The 16445-nt window shown below is 33.3% G+C and overlaps 1 long non-coding RNA gene across 2 annotated transcripts; it reads right to left on the minus strand.

The window, feature by feature from the left end:
* Positions 1–12409: 12409 nt before the first annotated feature.
* On the minus strand, positions 12410–15835 carry LOC140039771 (uncharacterized). Of its 2 annotated transcripts, XR_011842583.1 has the most exons (5): positions 15310–15835; positions 14889–14933; positions 14483–14713; positions 14095–14263; positions 12410–13783 (listed from the first exon to the last, which is right to left on the minus strand). It is a non-coding gene; the product is annotated as an uncharacterized lncRNA (long non-coding RNA). The 2 variants fall into 2 exon arrangements; XR_011842582.1 differs by having other exon boundaries at positions 14889–15835.
* Positions 15836–16445: the final 610 nt, after the last annotated feature.

The raw sequence follows: 16445 nt of genomic DNA on the forward strand, positions 1-16445 counted from the left end.
AAGAGATATCTCTATTAACAGATATATCTCTATTAATAGAGATATCTCTATTTAAAACTAAGATATCTCTATTTAAAACTAAGATATCTCTATTAATAGAGATATCTTGGTTTTGTTTCCGGTTCAGTGTTTTATGGGTAATACGATTTTCCATCTGTGACTGAGGTAAGGTCAATTTCCTATAATTGTTAACATCGCAGTCCCAGTTGTAATATAGAGGCTATAATGAAATAAAATGGAACAGAGGCAGAAACAGAATGTTTCAGAAAAAATGATGAGGCTTATAATGAGCACATAAACACTTTCCATAAAGATAAAAACCATTGTATTTGATCACTATTTAATTATGGATGATAGAAGTTTCTATGTACAATTTTGAATAAGTTTTCGTGAAATAGCTTGGTGGATAATGCCGATCATTTTGAATGATAAGACAAAATTGAAATACCTCTAGTTTTCTAGAAATTTCACTCTTATTTATCTGGTTCGCGGTCAATGCCTAGAAAATTGTTTATAAAATACGTGTTATTCCAGGTACAGTCAGTGGGGAGGAGTAGAAGAGCTGTCTTATTTTATACAATATACTATTAATCGGAAAGGGAAAAAATACTATTTCGGAGAGAGCGCACCACATATTTATTAATTATTTATTTCGTTTTCTTTCAGTAGGGTAGCCCTCTCAGAAATAATATAAAAACTGCCCTTCCGATCCCGAGGGGCCCTACGACATGCACATTTCGTTTTCTTATAGTAGTGTAGCCCTCTCAATCAGTAATAATATAACAAAGTTTATGATGTCGATGCGTGTCCCTTTTCACTTCTTTGCTAGTTTTTTAACCTTCAAAGGCTCGGTATAACTATAAGAAGAGTTCACATCCCTTAGATCTGCCTTTTAATGATGCATGTTAAATGCATGCAACGTTTATTACTTTTTTACAGTATTACAGCTCGAAACTCCACGAAATTAATACAGTACAATGTCGGCTCTCAACAATTTAATTATTGTATTTTTCAGTTTTGTATGTTTTGTAGCACTGTAGCTTATACCTGTTTGACCTAGAAATCAACAACTATAAACACCTTGGTGGGATGTCCCTAATGGGTCATTAATCTTCCATTCTCAATGACACACTTCCACCACATTCACAACTATACCATTCCCTACATACTTTGCAACAGGAAACAAAACTAAGATACCTCTATTAATAGAGATATCTCTATTAATAGAGATATCTTAGTTTTTAATAGAGATATCTCTAGTAATAGAGATATCTCTATTAACTAAGATATCTCTATTAAAAACTAAGATATCTCTATTTAAAACTAAGATATCTTAGTTTTTAATAGAGATATCTCTGTTAATAGAGATATCTCTATTAATAGAGATATCTCTATATTTAAAACTAAGATATCTCTATTTAAAACTAAGATATCTCTATTAAAAACTAAGATATCTCTATTGCTTGAATAAATGACAGCTTGGCGCGCCATAAAAATACTCAGAACAGCTAAATTTTTTAAACCATTTAACTTTAATGACAAAAACGATTCCAAGAAAACATGGCAGATAATAAATAACCTACTTGGAAGGAGAACATCACCAACCAAACTACCACACAAAATCACAGTCTCTAAACCGGACGGTGATGTTAATTTTATGGATGGTAACGCAATTGTTAATGAATTTAATCATTTATTTACTAATATCGGTCCTGCTGTGTTACCTAAAGATATTCGCAATGATGACTTAATTAATTTTTCTTCTTTTCTTGTTCAACCATATATTAATTCACTGTATTTAGAACCTATTACATCAGTTGAGGTTTTTAATTTATTTTCTTCTCTTGACAAGAAACAAGCTTCAGGTTATGATAATAATAAAATTAATTTCAATTTCAACCCCATTTATATAGGCCCTATTTGCCTCTATGCTATTATATTAAATATCTCATTTCAACAATCAATATTTCCTTCTTCCTTTTAAATTGCACGGGTGATTCCATTATTTAAAAAAGGAAGAAAGGACTATTTACTAATTATAGACCCATATCTATTCGTCTAGTTTTAAGTAAAGTTTTAGAACAATTATTTAATGAAAGGTTCGTTAACTATTTTGAATGGTACGATTTATTTTATAAACATCAGTATGGTTTTAGAAAATAATTAATCTCGTTAATAATCTCCAATACAATATTGATCATAAAGAATCTTCTCTTTATTGATTTCAGAAATTCTTTAGATACAATTGATCACTATTATATTACGTTATGGCATTCGAGGCAATACACTTAAATGGATTTCTAATCATCTTTGTAATAGGAGACAACTAATTATATCAAGTCATTATACTTCAGATACATTAGATATAACATGTGGTGTTCCCCAGGGATCTGTGCTGGGACCCACCCTTTTTTAATTTACATTATTGATTTACCAAATTCCTCTGATTTTTTTTATTTTCGACTATTTGCTGACGACACTAATTTAATCTACTCTTTTCTTGGAAGCATCCTTGATTTATTTGATATTAATGCTCAGGTAAAACAAGTTACTGGGTGGTGTATTGCAAATAAGCTCACAATAAATTCGGAAAAAACTAATTATATGATTTTTCAGTCCAAAAATAAAGTTATTAGAATTAAAAGTTATTTAACTATTATTAACAATGTTTTAATTAAAGAAAGTTCATTTATTAATTTTGAAATTAAGTTTGAAAAACTCTTATCTTAAAAACTCCACATTGATGATATTTGTAAAAGAGTTAGAAAAAAGCTGGATTTCTGTCTACCTGTTTTTATTTTCCCCAAAAATGATTGTCAGATGTATTTCTTTTTTTTTTCATTTTAGAGATCATACACTTGAATTATATGTTCTTAAATTTGATATTTTTGACTATCACAACCGAACACTACATCTATTACTGATTATTTCAAACTATTGATCATTCGTACAATACCAGATTAAATAAAACTGTTCATTTTGCCTTACCCAAACCTCGTACTAATTTAGGTCAAGATAGGATTTTATTTTACGGGGCCAAATTATGGCACGAACTCTCTCTCTTTTAACAAGAGATACCCGTTTAGAAAAAAATTGTTAAAAGAAATTTATTTAATAAATGTATTTAAATTTCTTTATTTAAGGTATATTAAAAGTTTCAGTTTATCACATTTTTTTATTTGTATTATTTGCTATTTATTTATAGTTATCGTAACTTAAAGCTTTACATTTATCTTCCTTTTCTTCATTTTAAATACATTACATTAATTATTTCAACATAGGACACATTTCTTAATTATACTACTTCTTATGCAAGTTGGTGTTAAGTACGGAAGCTTAAAGTGACCGTCAATTTCCACGATTCCAACATAAAGTTATCCGTGTAACACGGAATAAAGCAGAGACGTCTTTCCGGAATATGCTGTTGGTGTGCGTTAAAATAGACATCATGTGAACATTTTGTACAGAATAGCGAAAATCGTACTATAGGTATATTTTGTCTAAAATAGAGAGATTGTATTTTATAGAGACATTCAGATTTGTTAAAAATGTAAACATTTTGGAAAAATTTCAATGTCTCTATTAGAACAATTCTATTATTTTGGACATATACTGCCGAGAAAAGTGCTTATCTGCAAAATGCTAATTTTTTAGTAATAGACCAAAACGCACTTTCGTTTGTCATTACAAAAGTTCATGTGTAGTCCGCCCGAGACAAATTGGCATCCACTCCGGGCTTTTATTCGAATAAATACCGGTACGGTATTTAATTTTCGACATGGGTGTGATTGGATAAAAGGAATAGTGATAAAATTCCGATGATACCATGGATGACCAAGGTTAATGTGGAATGTCAGCCATTTTTAAATTGAAAATGGCGGGTAAAGAAGTGGTTGCACCTAACTTTTTTAAAATTAGCAACTCAAGAATAAAAAAATTATCCAACAAAATATATTTTGGCGAATGCATTATCTATCCCTTAATCTTCTACAAATATCGATTGCTAGTGAAAAAGTATCAACAACGATGGTTACGTCGAGACTTGGTGCCATAGGACTTATTCGAGAATTCATTTCAACTACCTTCAATCACAGTGGACCTAGCGAATTCGTACCATGCTGGGTATAAAAAAGAAAATATTCTCACAGATTTTCTTATCATATCGTTTCAAATTAATTAAATTTCAGGGGCCGGATTTATCAAACTTGCTTAGCAAAAAAATCGTCTTAACTTTGCCTTAAATCCTTGATTTTGCCTAAGTCAGATTTATCAATATATCTAAGCAAAAAAATTTGCTTAATTTTGTCTTAAATCTAAGACGAAAAACACCCTGCCTTAAGATGAAAAGTTTCGTCTTATCTCATTTCTGCAACAGAAACATTCTTTTTTGACAACGCGAGCGCGCTAGGCCGGAACATTGAACATTCGGAAAGGCTACGCTAGTGCGTTTTACGCTGTACTACGGACGCTAAAATAATGATATCGATCTTCACAAAGATGGCCTAGAAATTGGACGAGCAAAACTAATATTTTCGGGATAGGTACGACCCAATTGACTAGCCTTTAGAAAACTGTATCGGCTGCCAAGGGTCGCTGTCATTGATAAAAATAAATAAATGTTGATTTGATTTAAGTTTAGAGCGAATGATTTTCGTATGTATTTCCGACTGTTGTGCTCTTTCTCTATTTCAAGTAATAAAAACAATAGTAGCCAGAATGCGCCCTCTCTTGTTGGGAGTGAAAATACAGAGATAAAATGTTATAGCGCCGCCATCGCTAAGAGAAAAAAGCTAATACGCATGCGTAAGCAAGAATTTTTCGTCTTAAGACATAATTTGCTGCCCTCTAGAGTTTAATTTTGCGCATGTGCAAAGTAAAATTGACCTAAGACAATTTTTCTGCTAAGACATTGCTAAGACGGTTTGATAAATAAGATTAAGTTATTTGCTTAAGCACTTCTTAAATATTTCAGCTTAAGCAAAAATATAAGCAAATATTGATAAATGCCAACCCAGTACATCAACGAGTGATTTAGAATTAATGTTAAAAAATGATCTCATCGTCAACACTAAGAAGACAACATCAGTGCTCATTGCAACCCATAATAAACTTCGTCAACATAAAAATATCAATCTTAAAATTAATTATTAGATCTCGTCAGTGCAGCTCAGGTTTTTGAAATGTACCGCAGAACTGGCACAATATATAGGCTGAGCCAGGTATACGGGACATGGTACACTGATTATGAACACAAAGAGTGCACAAGCTCAACGAGCGTGCTTTGCAAAATGCTAATAGTATTCACAACAAAAATGCACCGTTTCGAAATGAAGAGTGCTCTACAAAATAACATACTATATATGAATATAGCAGAAAGTAGAGGAGCGAAAAATCCAATCTGCAGACAGTACTGTTTCGATCTTATTAGATCTCGTCAGTGCAGATCACGTTTCGAAATGAAATGTACCGCAGAACTGGCACAATATATAGGCTGAGCCAGGTATGCGGGACATTGTACACTGATTATGAACACAAAGAGTGTACAAGCTCAACGAGCGTGCTTTGCTTTAATGAACATTAATTATATATATTTTTATAAGTTCTAAGTGTAAATAGGCTAACTGCACACTACAAAGTTGTGGATGAGAGTTTGGTGTTAAGGGTATGTTCAGACCTACGGAGTTATGCTTTCGTATCACAGCCAAGGTCATATTTTAATGAGCGTCGTAAGAGCAAAGTGTTCAGATTCATTGCAACGAAGTTGCGTTACAAACGGATATGATGTCACTCGCTGGCGATTAACCAAACTCTAACACACGCATATCATAGAGACCTACCTTCGTTGTTATTAAAAGTAGTAGTGGTTGGTTTAGGAGTTACAGGCCTAAACCGAACACTTGGGCTCGGCATTATCGATTGGTTGTCAGGCATACCAACCAGCCGATCGTTTTGGGGTTTGGGTTTATATTTGGTCTATGACCTAAAATATCATTTATGGCAGAAAAATGTTCAAATCCCGTACTTGCACCGGCTCCAGATTTATTTACTCGGTCTTTCGCCGCTTTATATGACGACCCCTTCAATTTCGTTTGGATATTAAATCCTTCTTTTTATGAGGATGGCCCATCTGCTAACGTGTCCGCCATCTCGTTGAACACAGACATCTTGTTGTCGGTGCTTTTACGCCAGTTTTTCACTTCCAACCGATCTCTGAACTCAGGGCTTCCCCACAATGAAATAAGGTATTTTACTTCGGTTTCTCGCCAATGCGCACGCTTCGATGACATTTTAAATTAATTAATATATAATAATATTAATAATAATACTGTATAGTGTAACAACAAAAGGTATGATTTTTTCGCACGTTCACCGATCACAACAAATGGATCAGCTTGGCTATACGATGAGGAGCACATGTCACGATGTGATGTGGCGAATATTGTAATTTGATTGGCTAGATCTAACCTAGGTCATATTCATCGATGCGTGACTTTCGTATTGTAAGCGACGTCCACTAAACTCATACCTTGAGCTTTCGTAGCGTACGAAATATCAGTGTCGTACGAGGTGGCTTCCACTAATCTTTTCCTGATTCAGACATATGGACTTGTACGCCGCGTACAATACGAAAGCATAACTCCGTAGGTCTGAACAGTAGTTTGGTGAGAATTGGATAAAAACTGTGGTCTCTAGACAGTAAAATAGTTTTTTGTTAGTTGTGACCTTGACCTATGACCTTTCCCCTCAAACTAGTCCGAGCTTTTGAGGCATAGATCACTGTGGCCAAATTTGGTGAGAATCAGATAAAAACTGTGGCCTCCAGGCTGTTCACAGACACACACACGCACACACCCATACAGGGGGTGAAAACATAACCTCCTTGGCGGAGGTAATTCCAACACCATCTTTCTCACTCTCGCATTGATTACTGCAGTGTGTGGAGGATCACTATTTGAATCCAATATAAACATCCAAAAATACAAAATAAAGCTTCTACATGCTTATCCACTTACGCGAAACACTATACGGCACTATCAAAGAGGGCGTTATATAAGCATGGACAGATAAATAATTTGTGTAAACAGCGTTTGCCAACCGGTATGTTTGGTCTACTGGTAAAGGTTTAACCTGTTGCATTGGAGCCCTCGGTTCGAGGTCTAGCAAGAACATGTTTTTTTAATAGTTGAGAGAGAGATTATTTAGAGGTTTTGTTTAGCATATTTAGAAAGTAGATCTTTCTAATAGAAAAATAATTAAGGTAATGAATTATTCATGATTTCTGCCTTAACCTCATAGGAAAAAAATGATGCGCGCCGGACTACCATAACTTCCATCTTACCAGAACCCCAACAAGGTCCAATACACTCGAAGTTCTACAAAAGGTTGTTGTTTTTGTTCCTTTTCCTCATCTTACAGCTTAATCTTTCTGAATCTCACGATATAACTAAACGACTTGAAAGTTGTCTCTCTAAAATATCATCCTGGCTATCATCCAACATGCTCTTGCTTAGCAATTCTAAAACCGAATTTATCATTTTCTCCACCAAAAACATACGTTCAAAATTCAATATTCCCTCGTTTTCTTTTAATTCCTGTAAAATTTTTCCATCACCTTTTGTTAAAAATCTTGGGGTTTATTTTGATGGATTATTATCCTTCAACAAACATAAGTCATGTTACAAAAACTACTAACTTTCATTTACGTAACAATGCTTGCTTCAAAGCGTACTGCCTCTACATTAATAAATGCCTCTGTCACTCGCCTTGATTATTGCAACTCTCTTTTTTTTGCCCTACCGAAATCTTTAATGAATCGACTTCAACGTCTCCAGAACACTGCTGCTGTCCACGTATTCTAACTCTTACTAGAAGATCCTCACACATATCTCCTATTATCTGCCATGGGCTACCGTATAAAATATAAGATCCTTTTACTAACATTTAAAACGCTACTTCTTAAACAACCTACTTATCTCCTTGATCTTCTTCCCTCCTACACCCCTCTTGCTTGTCTTCGTTTGGCTGACCAAAACCTACTACTTGTTCCTAGAATTAACACCAATTAACACCTTATGGACAAAGGTCTTTTATGTTCACTGCTGCTTCTCATTAGAATTATCTCCCTCGTCATTTTACTAAATCAACTTCTATTGCTATTTAAAAAAAAGAACTTAAAACGCATCTTTTTAACATAGTCTTCTCGGATAAGCACTATAAACCAGTGTACATCTGGCTCATGTGCACTTTAAAGAACCTATTACATCTTTCGAGACGAGTAGGGGGTTACCCCGGTGTACTAGGTAATTCATACATACACACACACTGTTGTGGACAGACGTATTGGCACCGTAGTTGGCTGCCGATGTCACAATGGGACCCTTAGTGGAGCAGTAGCCTTCAACTATGAAGTTTGATCCTTAAAATAGAATAAGAGAAGAAAACATCCAATATAAGCACCTTGGATTTTTACTTCGGTTTAGTTGATTCTGGCGCTATACAAATACCTAAATTATTATTATTATTATTATTATTATTGTTAATATTATTATTATATTATATTATCTTGAAACCTTCATGGACAGTTTTTTCAACTAAAGCGCCGTATTTGCTCAATGCATTACCCGTCGAAATCCGAAACTCAACGTCATTTAATATTTTAAGAGTTCGACTAAAAAAATAAGCATTGTTTCGGAGGGTTTCGAAATTTTCATATTTTTATTCGTCTATATTTTTCTATTTTTGTGTTATTGTATTTCTCGTATTTGTGTTGAGGGCTCATGCATGTCAGCCTCGGCTGTTTTGAGTCACCCTTATTAAAAAAAATTAATTTAAAAAGAGAAGAAAACAAATTAAACAAATTAATGAACTGAGGAGAATAAATCAAGAAAAGTTTCATTTTTTAAATATCCTCAAATGACTATAATATTTGATATTACATTTTTTATATAAAATACAATACGGTAGCTAATATGTAGAATATTATTATTCTAATTATTATAAATAATTAAACTATATACATTATGAATATAAATATTGTATCAATACAATTTTTATTTTTATTCAGTTAAGCAAATGATGTTGTTGTAAGGTGTCTTTCCATTGTTTTAGTATTTGTAAAAAATATAGTATATCAATTGCAGTTCCTTTTAACAGTAAATTAATTCATAAATACCATCCTAGAGTTTGAAACTCACTATTATATAAAGATTGACGAGCAATTATAGATAAACATAAATCTTGTTTTAATGAAAACTCAAATATTGCTATTAATACTGGTGATTAGAAGGCTTTGTAGTTGACCGACTTTAATATTCCTTGGGCTAGATAATCGTTATAATTATAAATATTGACAATTGTAGAGATCAGCTAAATTTTGTTAAAAACAAATTCGACTTTTGGTCTAAATATGGAAACTAAAAGTGTTTGCGAGCATGAGCACTTCAAAGAAATTGACGGAAGAATGGAACCAGATCAGTTACTATTATTTGATTTACATGCGCAAATATTGTCACGTAACCAAAATGAGAAAAAATAGGTATCAAATACAAATATATAAACAGATGACTATTTAGAAATAGATAGTGCCATGCATAACTGGAAAAACCCGATAACAATTTCATGGTGACAATCAGCAAAAAATATTGACAAAGATATTACTACATTTGAAAAATCAATCAAATATGCATTTAAAGAGCAATTGATAAAAAATACCTAGTAGGATAGAGAATGGATAATTGAAAAAACCTTAAAACAATAAATAATATAAATTATAACCATGAAAAACAACACATGCTTATTTAAGAAATAAATATATACTAAAAATCTATTAAAACGGGAAAAAAAGAAAAAACATAATAAGACTCTTCGACGAAAACGATATTCAAGATTCTGGCTAAATCTCAGAAGAGAAAAAAACAATACATCAAATGAAATTTCATTAATGGAATGGCATCGATATTTTAGTAATTTATAAATTAGATGAAGTTATAAATAAAAGGATAATACCTGGGTATTGATGGTATGATCAGCAACATATTATTGAATGATGTCCTAAATGAACATAAGAAATAGAAGTTAAGCTTCTCTTGAATTAATATTTGTCAGTTGACATTTTGGCAAAGCAGATTTGCGTATTTTGGCATGATTTGTTTATTTTGGCAAAGCATAGCGCCCTCAATTTTCGTATTTTGGCAAAATTCTGGCGTATTTGGCAGGGTACTCACCAACCTTAATGCAATAGACTGATTCAATGTGGACAGATGGATAACATTGTAGCAAGCCGAGTTTAGGAAAGGATATCGAACACTCGGCAATATATTTATTTTGAAAAAAATATCTTAAAAAAAAAATCCTTTCAAAACAGCTCCTTTTATTTTATTTTTTATTTTATTTTATTTCATACTCATCCAACAGCGAGTAACCCGCCAATTACAGGATGGATAAACTATTTAATAATTTCACAAGACAAACATATACACAAGATGCTCTACATAAACAAAGACTCTTTGGGAGTGGAGTTGTAAATTGTCATGAGAAAAAACCCTGACATATGACAGGACTTGAACCCAGGACCCTTAGATTGGTAGCCAAGCATCATAACCACCAAGCCACAGCTCCACTCCACTCCACTTCCTCGAATACTTCGATCGAACTGTGGCCATTTTAGAATCAGAAAATTGCCGGAAATCAATGTATGTTTTATTTTCTGTTATTAGTTTTAAACTTTAACGGAGTACTATACCAAGAAAAATAAATGCAAGTACTCAGCATTAGTTTTTTTCTAAACAGGACAAATATTTAAGGTTGTATACTGCACATTTATAGATGTATTTAAAGAGCAGAAACTATCGTACAATTTTACTCGCTACACTCTTTTAGTTTATTATCATTATTACCGACATTAAATAATAATTTATCTATTCATTTATGTTTTCAACTTTTGATAAAGAAGATGAACTGCAAGATTGTATGATTACTCTAGATAAGTACTACGACACCAAACAATTCAGAACAGCAAATAAAAACAAAAATAATTTGAATATCATCAAAAAGAATACAAACATGGGACAAAGAGAATATCTTATGAAGGGCCAATAATATGCTAAAGGGGTCGTCAAACACGCGGCCAGCCTGTGGTTCTTTTTTGGTCAGCCTGTGGTCCGAGGGCGCTAGACATTTGGCCAGCCTGTGGTCCCGAGGGCGCTAGACATTTCGGTCACTCAGCCAGAGAGCCATAGAGACAGAGAGATGTAATAAGAACACTAGAGGGCGTACTCCAGACTGAAAAGTGATTCCAACAGGAGGGGGAACCAACAAGATGGCGGCCGTAAATGTGTCCAAAAACATTATTTAATATAAAAAATAATAATCTAATATAATACATTAAGACCCATAAATTACAACACATATTCTTGTCAAAGCACAGTGATTTTTTTATAAAATGAAAACAGCTGTAGAGGGCTCACTTTAGAAAAGCATGGAAAAGTTCTAGCGCCCTTGGGACCACAGAGCCATATATAGAGAGTTTCGACATTGAATGGATTAGAAGCCGTGTTTGTGTCCAACTATTCCTATGTAGCGTATGGAGTTGAGACTTTTGTTTTGAAAATGTATAACGTTCAAAAGGCTTTAATTATCGAATTTAATATCAAAACAATCAATTTGTTTAAAGGTAAAATAATAAAAAAATTATAAAGTTACTGCGAACATGATTTTAAACAACAAAAATAGCAATTTCGGAACGGCTCTGGTTGTGCGCTCCATGCACGCTCTACGCGTTTAGTTTGTACAGCGATTCTCTGTAGCAAAGAATATATTCTTTGTCTGTAGTAATGCATTGTTTTTACATTTTGTTGTTTAAAATCACACAAACATGGCCGGCGTGCACACCACGTGACTTTCTAAAATCCGTGAACGCAATGCCGTAACTCTCTCTATATATGGTTCTGGCTGGCCACAGAGCAATTATATAGAGAGAGTTACGGCATTAGAGAGCTTTCGCTATCTCGATCGGGAACGAGAACCAGCATTAATTACCGGTTCTCGATCTCGTACTCGTTTTAAGAACAAATGTAGTTTCGTATCCTCGATCACCGATAATATGAAAACTATAGGTGGCAGCAGAGTTCTGGTACGCTTCAAAGCATACGATATAAACAAAAACAAACTACTGTAGGCCTACTGTATAGTAGTACAGTAGTAGTACTGTGTACACTCGATCGTAACTAATCGGCACCAGGTCCTTGGGTACTATTAAAGTAACGTGAAAATGGCCGAAAATTTGGTAGATTTTGCAACAATTATTTGGAAGGTCATTACTGCTTGTATGGAGATCCAGCGTATCCTATACGCCCATGGCTGATTTCACCGTTCAGACAAGGAGCTGCTAACTTAGATCAGCGTCAGCAGGAGTTCAATGCTGCCATGTCTTCTGTACGTGTTTGTGTGGAGTGGGTATTTGGAAAGATGCTACAGAACTGGGCTTTTGTGGACTTCAAGAAAGACCTTAAGGTGTTTTTACAACCAGTGGCAAAATACTATATTGTGGCTGGTTTGCTAACCAATTGTCATACTTGTTTGTATGGGTCAGTAACTGGATCATTTTTTGAAGTCGAACCCCCAACACTCGAGGAGTATTTGGGCAACGCTTAATTGAAAACTATAATAGATCCTCAACATAATTATCAATTGCAAATATATGTATTTATTGCACTACTACTACCATAGGTCAAAATTACTTTTCAATTACTATATTTATAAACAGTCTACTATGCTAAATTTCATATTTAATTAGATTGTATATAACATTACTATCCACTTAGTAACGAAATATTGTTTTGATATTAAATGTTTTATAGGCCTATCAATAATATACCACTAAACACAGTAAAGAAGTACGATTTACAATACTTTTTTAAAACTGTCCCTGTATTCACAGTAAGACAATTTTGATTCAAATGCCAAACAAAATGGTTAATATGTACAGTATTTTACAATATTGTCAAAGTATTGCAATATTATATGTAAGTTTTATTCTTCAGGGCCCATAAATTTACCTACTTGTGTTAAACCATGGGCTCATAAATTTATCTACAAACTGGGAGTCTGATAGATTGGAATGTTCCATTCATCGCAAATCAATACATTTGTATAAACGTATATTAAATCTATCAAAATAGTATTTTTTTAAAGAAAATCGGCCTGTCTTCAAAATTATGATACTGTACTCGAGCTGTTCAACCGGTTTTCAGCTATTAAAAACAATTATCGTAGGAGGAGATAGGAATTGTGTGCAGGTATTTTTTCATGAGAACATCCATTAGACAGTGTATACAAAGATCGGAAAACACCCTATTTGGGGCAAATCGTTGAACCTAAATTCGTTTTAATCATCAATAACTAATTATCTAACTAAATTTAATTAGTAAAAAGGGTTACATCAGGTGGTTAAAATCACTACCGAGATTCTAACCAACTTTATATACCATCGAGTAAACATTCTAGAAATAACACGCGATTTACCGAGTTTTGCACTTACGTAAATTTATATATAGATAGTGAGAATAAATAAATTATTTATTGGCAAATGCCTTCAAACACTCTATTAGAGCGTCCCTCTCTTCTTTTTCTCTCTCTCTTCTGAAAAACGCCTCCTCCCTCTGCAACTGCAGCTCTTGCCTTCTAACCTCCAACTCCCTTTCCTTAAGATCCAGTTCTCTATTCTTCATAGTTGTGTAATTATGAAGTGAATTTGTCTTCATCTTTTTTTTTTCACTGGTTTTATCTGCCATAAAATATAAAAACAAAGTACAGTAAAACACCATTAAAAATGTTGAAAGTATTAACCCTTTCTGAAGATGTTTTGGAAAAAAGTCTGGGTTTTCAGTTTTATGACATAATTTGTCATGATATATTTTAGAATATAAAATATGGAACCAATCAAATAGATTTTTTTTTTCACTGAATGAGATTTTACATAATGATTTTGGTAATCATTGCTGTGTCATCACCCAGGGTAAAATGTTCATGCTTGTTTTCAAAGAGTTAAAGTTTATAATTACTTTAACTTACTTTATATATATAGAGTATACTAACCTCTATTTACTGGACCCAATGTTTCCAATGCTCTTTTTCTAATTTCTAAACCTGATTCAAACAACACCTCTGATTGAGTATTTTGCTTGATTTGTGGCTCTCATCCTTCAGGGTAGTTAGTTCTGTTAACAGCTGTTCTCTCTCCGAATATTTTTCAGCACATCACGATCTGAAAAATTACATTGAATTTCTGGTAATTTAAAAGCAGGTTAATGAAAACTTTATACATACATATTATTTATTTAGCACAGGCGGGTGAAAAGTATTATTACCTTTTTTTATGCAGATGTCCTTAATTTGTAGACATTAGAAAAGCTTACATACCTCATTTTTACTTTATGTTTCCAAATAGTTATGTTAACTATGAAGAATTCATAAATACACTTACTTTCTTAGTGATTCTAACTGCTGCGACTTAAATATCCTCAAGAGCTTTTCAACCCTCTCTTTAACTGATCTCGTGTTTACCTGCAAGGTGGATGAACGAAACACCTTGAGGGCAACATTGAAATTTGAAGCTACATCGTTCCATTTTTCTCCATTTTCATAAGGGTTTAGTGACAGGACCTCCTTCAGCAGCATTATGTCCGTTGCTGCGCAATACCTTATGGTTTTTTTGCTATAAAGAAATAAAAGTTATATGATTTCAACTATTTTCATTTTCATAATTAATAATATAGACCATTCAGTGTTTTTAACACTCATTATTAATATTATACAGAAAAGCTCCATAACGAAAATAATCGATAATCGATCGAATAATTGATCATTTTAAATCATAAATGACGACTTACCTATTTTCTTTCTGACCCAGTCCAAGCTCTTTAATTTAACAGCTCCTGTTAAATAAAATTGTAAATATTTTGGTGGAGAATATAATATTTTTACAGCTAAGTAGGCCTAGTTTAAGTTAGGCCCTAGCTGTTTAATAAATTATACAAGCTATGTGACTAGCCTAGGCCTAGTAGTATTAGTAAGTAGGATCGGAGGCCCTGCCTGGCACCTACACCGCCTAAAAACTAGTTTAGGCCGCCTCCTCCTCTAGGCGTAGGCTAGGCCTAAACTAAATGTTTTCTGACTAGGCCTAGGCCTACAGAAAGTTCACAAATATATAATTTAGATTAGTGTTGAGATGAGTCTAATTCTTATTTTAATAACTTATATCAGGAAAAGTACATGAAACGTTTTTTGCTATTGTTCAAAAGTTTAACTCACCATGTCGCGACGTCGTGTATTTCTCGATTTTGCAGACGAGAACCAGCTCCTGTATCTCGGGCTACGAGCATTAGTTAATTAAAATTTCACATAAACTAATGACGTCATACACAAAAAACCCTTACTTTCTCGGCGGCTCGTTCCCGATCGAGATAGCGAAAGCTCTCTATTGAATGGATTAGAAGCCGTGTTTGTGTCCAACTATTCCTATGTAGCGTATGGAGTTGAGTCTTTTGTTTTGAAAATGTATAACGTTCAAAAGGCTTTAATTATCGAATTTAAAATCAAAACAATCAATTTGATTAAAGGTTTTTGTTAAAATACTAAAAAAATTATAAAGTTACTGCGAACATGATTTAAAACAACAAAAATAGCAATTTCGGAACGGCTCTGGTTGTGCGCTCCATGCACGCTCTCTAGGCGTGCGCGTTTAGTTTGTACAGCGATTCTCTATAGTAATGCATTGTTTTTACATTTTGTTGTTTAAAATCATACTGGGGAAAGAGGTCATTTTGAGGTCAAAGGTCATTTGGTGTAAAATTAGAGATACGCCTGTTATTGTTTTAATGACGTTGTAAATTTTAAATGTACCTCATTTTGTTTAGTATCAAATGATAGCTTACTAAATTATCTTTATTTTGATATATAGTTATGTAGGTATATATTGGGTTATAGTATGAATTTTGGTCAATTAATACTAATTTATAAGCATTTTTTCCAAAAAAAAAAAAAATTATATATTTTACACCAAAAAAAAAAATTAAGCTAGCACTCAATGGTAACGAAACTTCTGTAAAAATATCTCTCCAATATAATGATCATGTGTAAAAAAATTTGAATCATTTGATCGTTGATTGTGGACATGGGTGTAGATTGAAGTTATTGGCCCGTATTCATGAAAGGGGACTAACTTTAGTCCTGGATTATCTCTGGATTTAGTCCTGGACTATTTTGAAATGGTATTCATGAAAGGGGACTAACTTTAGTCCTGGACTAAACCTGGACTAAACCTGGACTAAAACCGTCGTCGTGAGGTGGTTTCCCGAATGATCGTAAAATCAAAACGGTACTGGGTATGACCAACTAGCGTTATTGTCACCGGCTAGTCATCCATTCATAGGAGTACTAATGTAGTA

Source organism: Antedon mediterranea, chromosome 2, assembly GCF_964355755.1.
Source record: "Antedon mediterranea chromosome 2, ecAntMedi1.1, whole genome shotgun sequence".
Taxonomy (NCBI): domain Eukaryota; kingdom Metazoa; phylum Echinodermata; class Crinoidea; order Comatulida; family Antedonidae; genus Antedon; species Antedon mediterranea.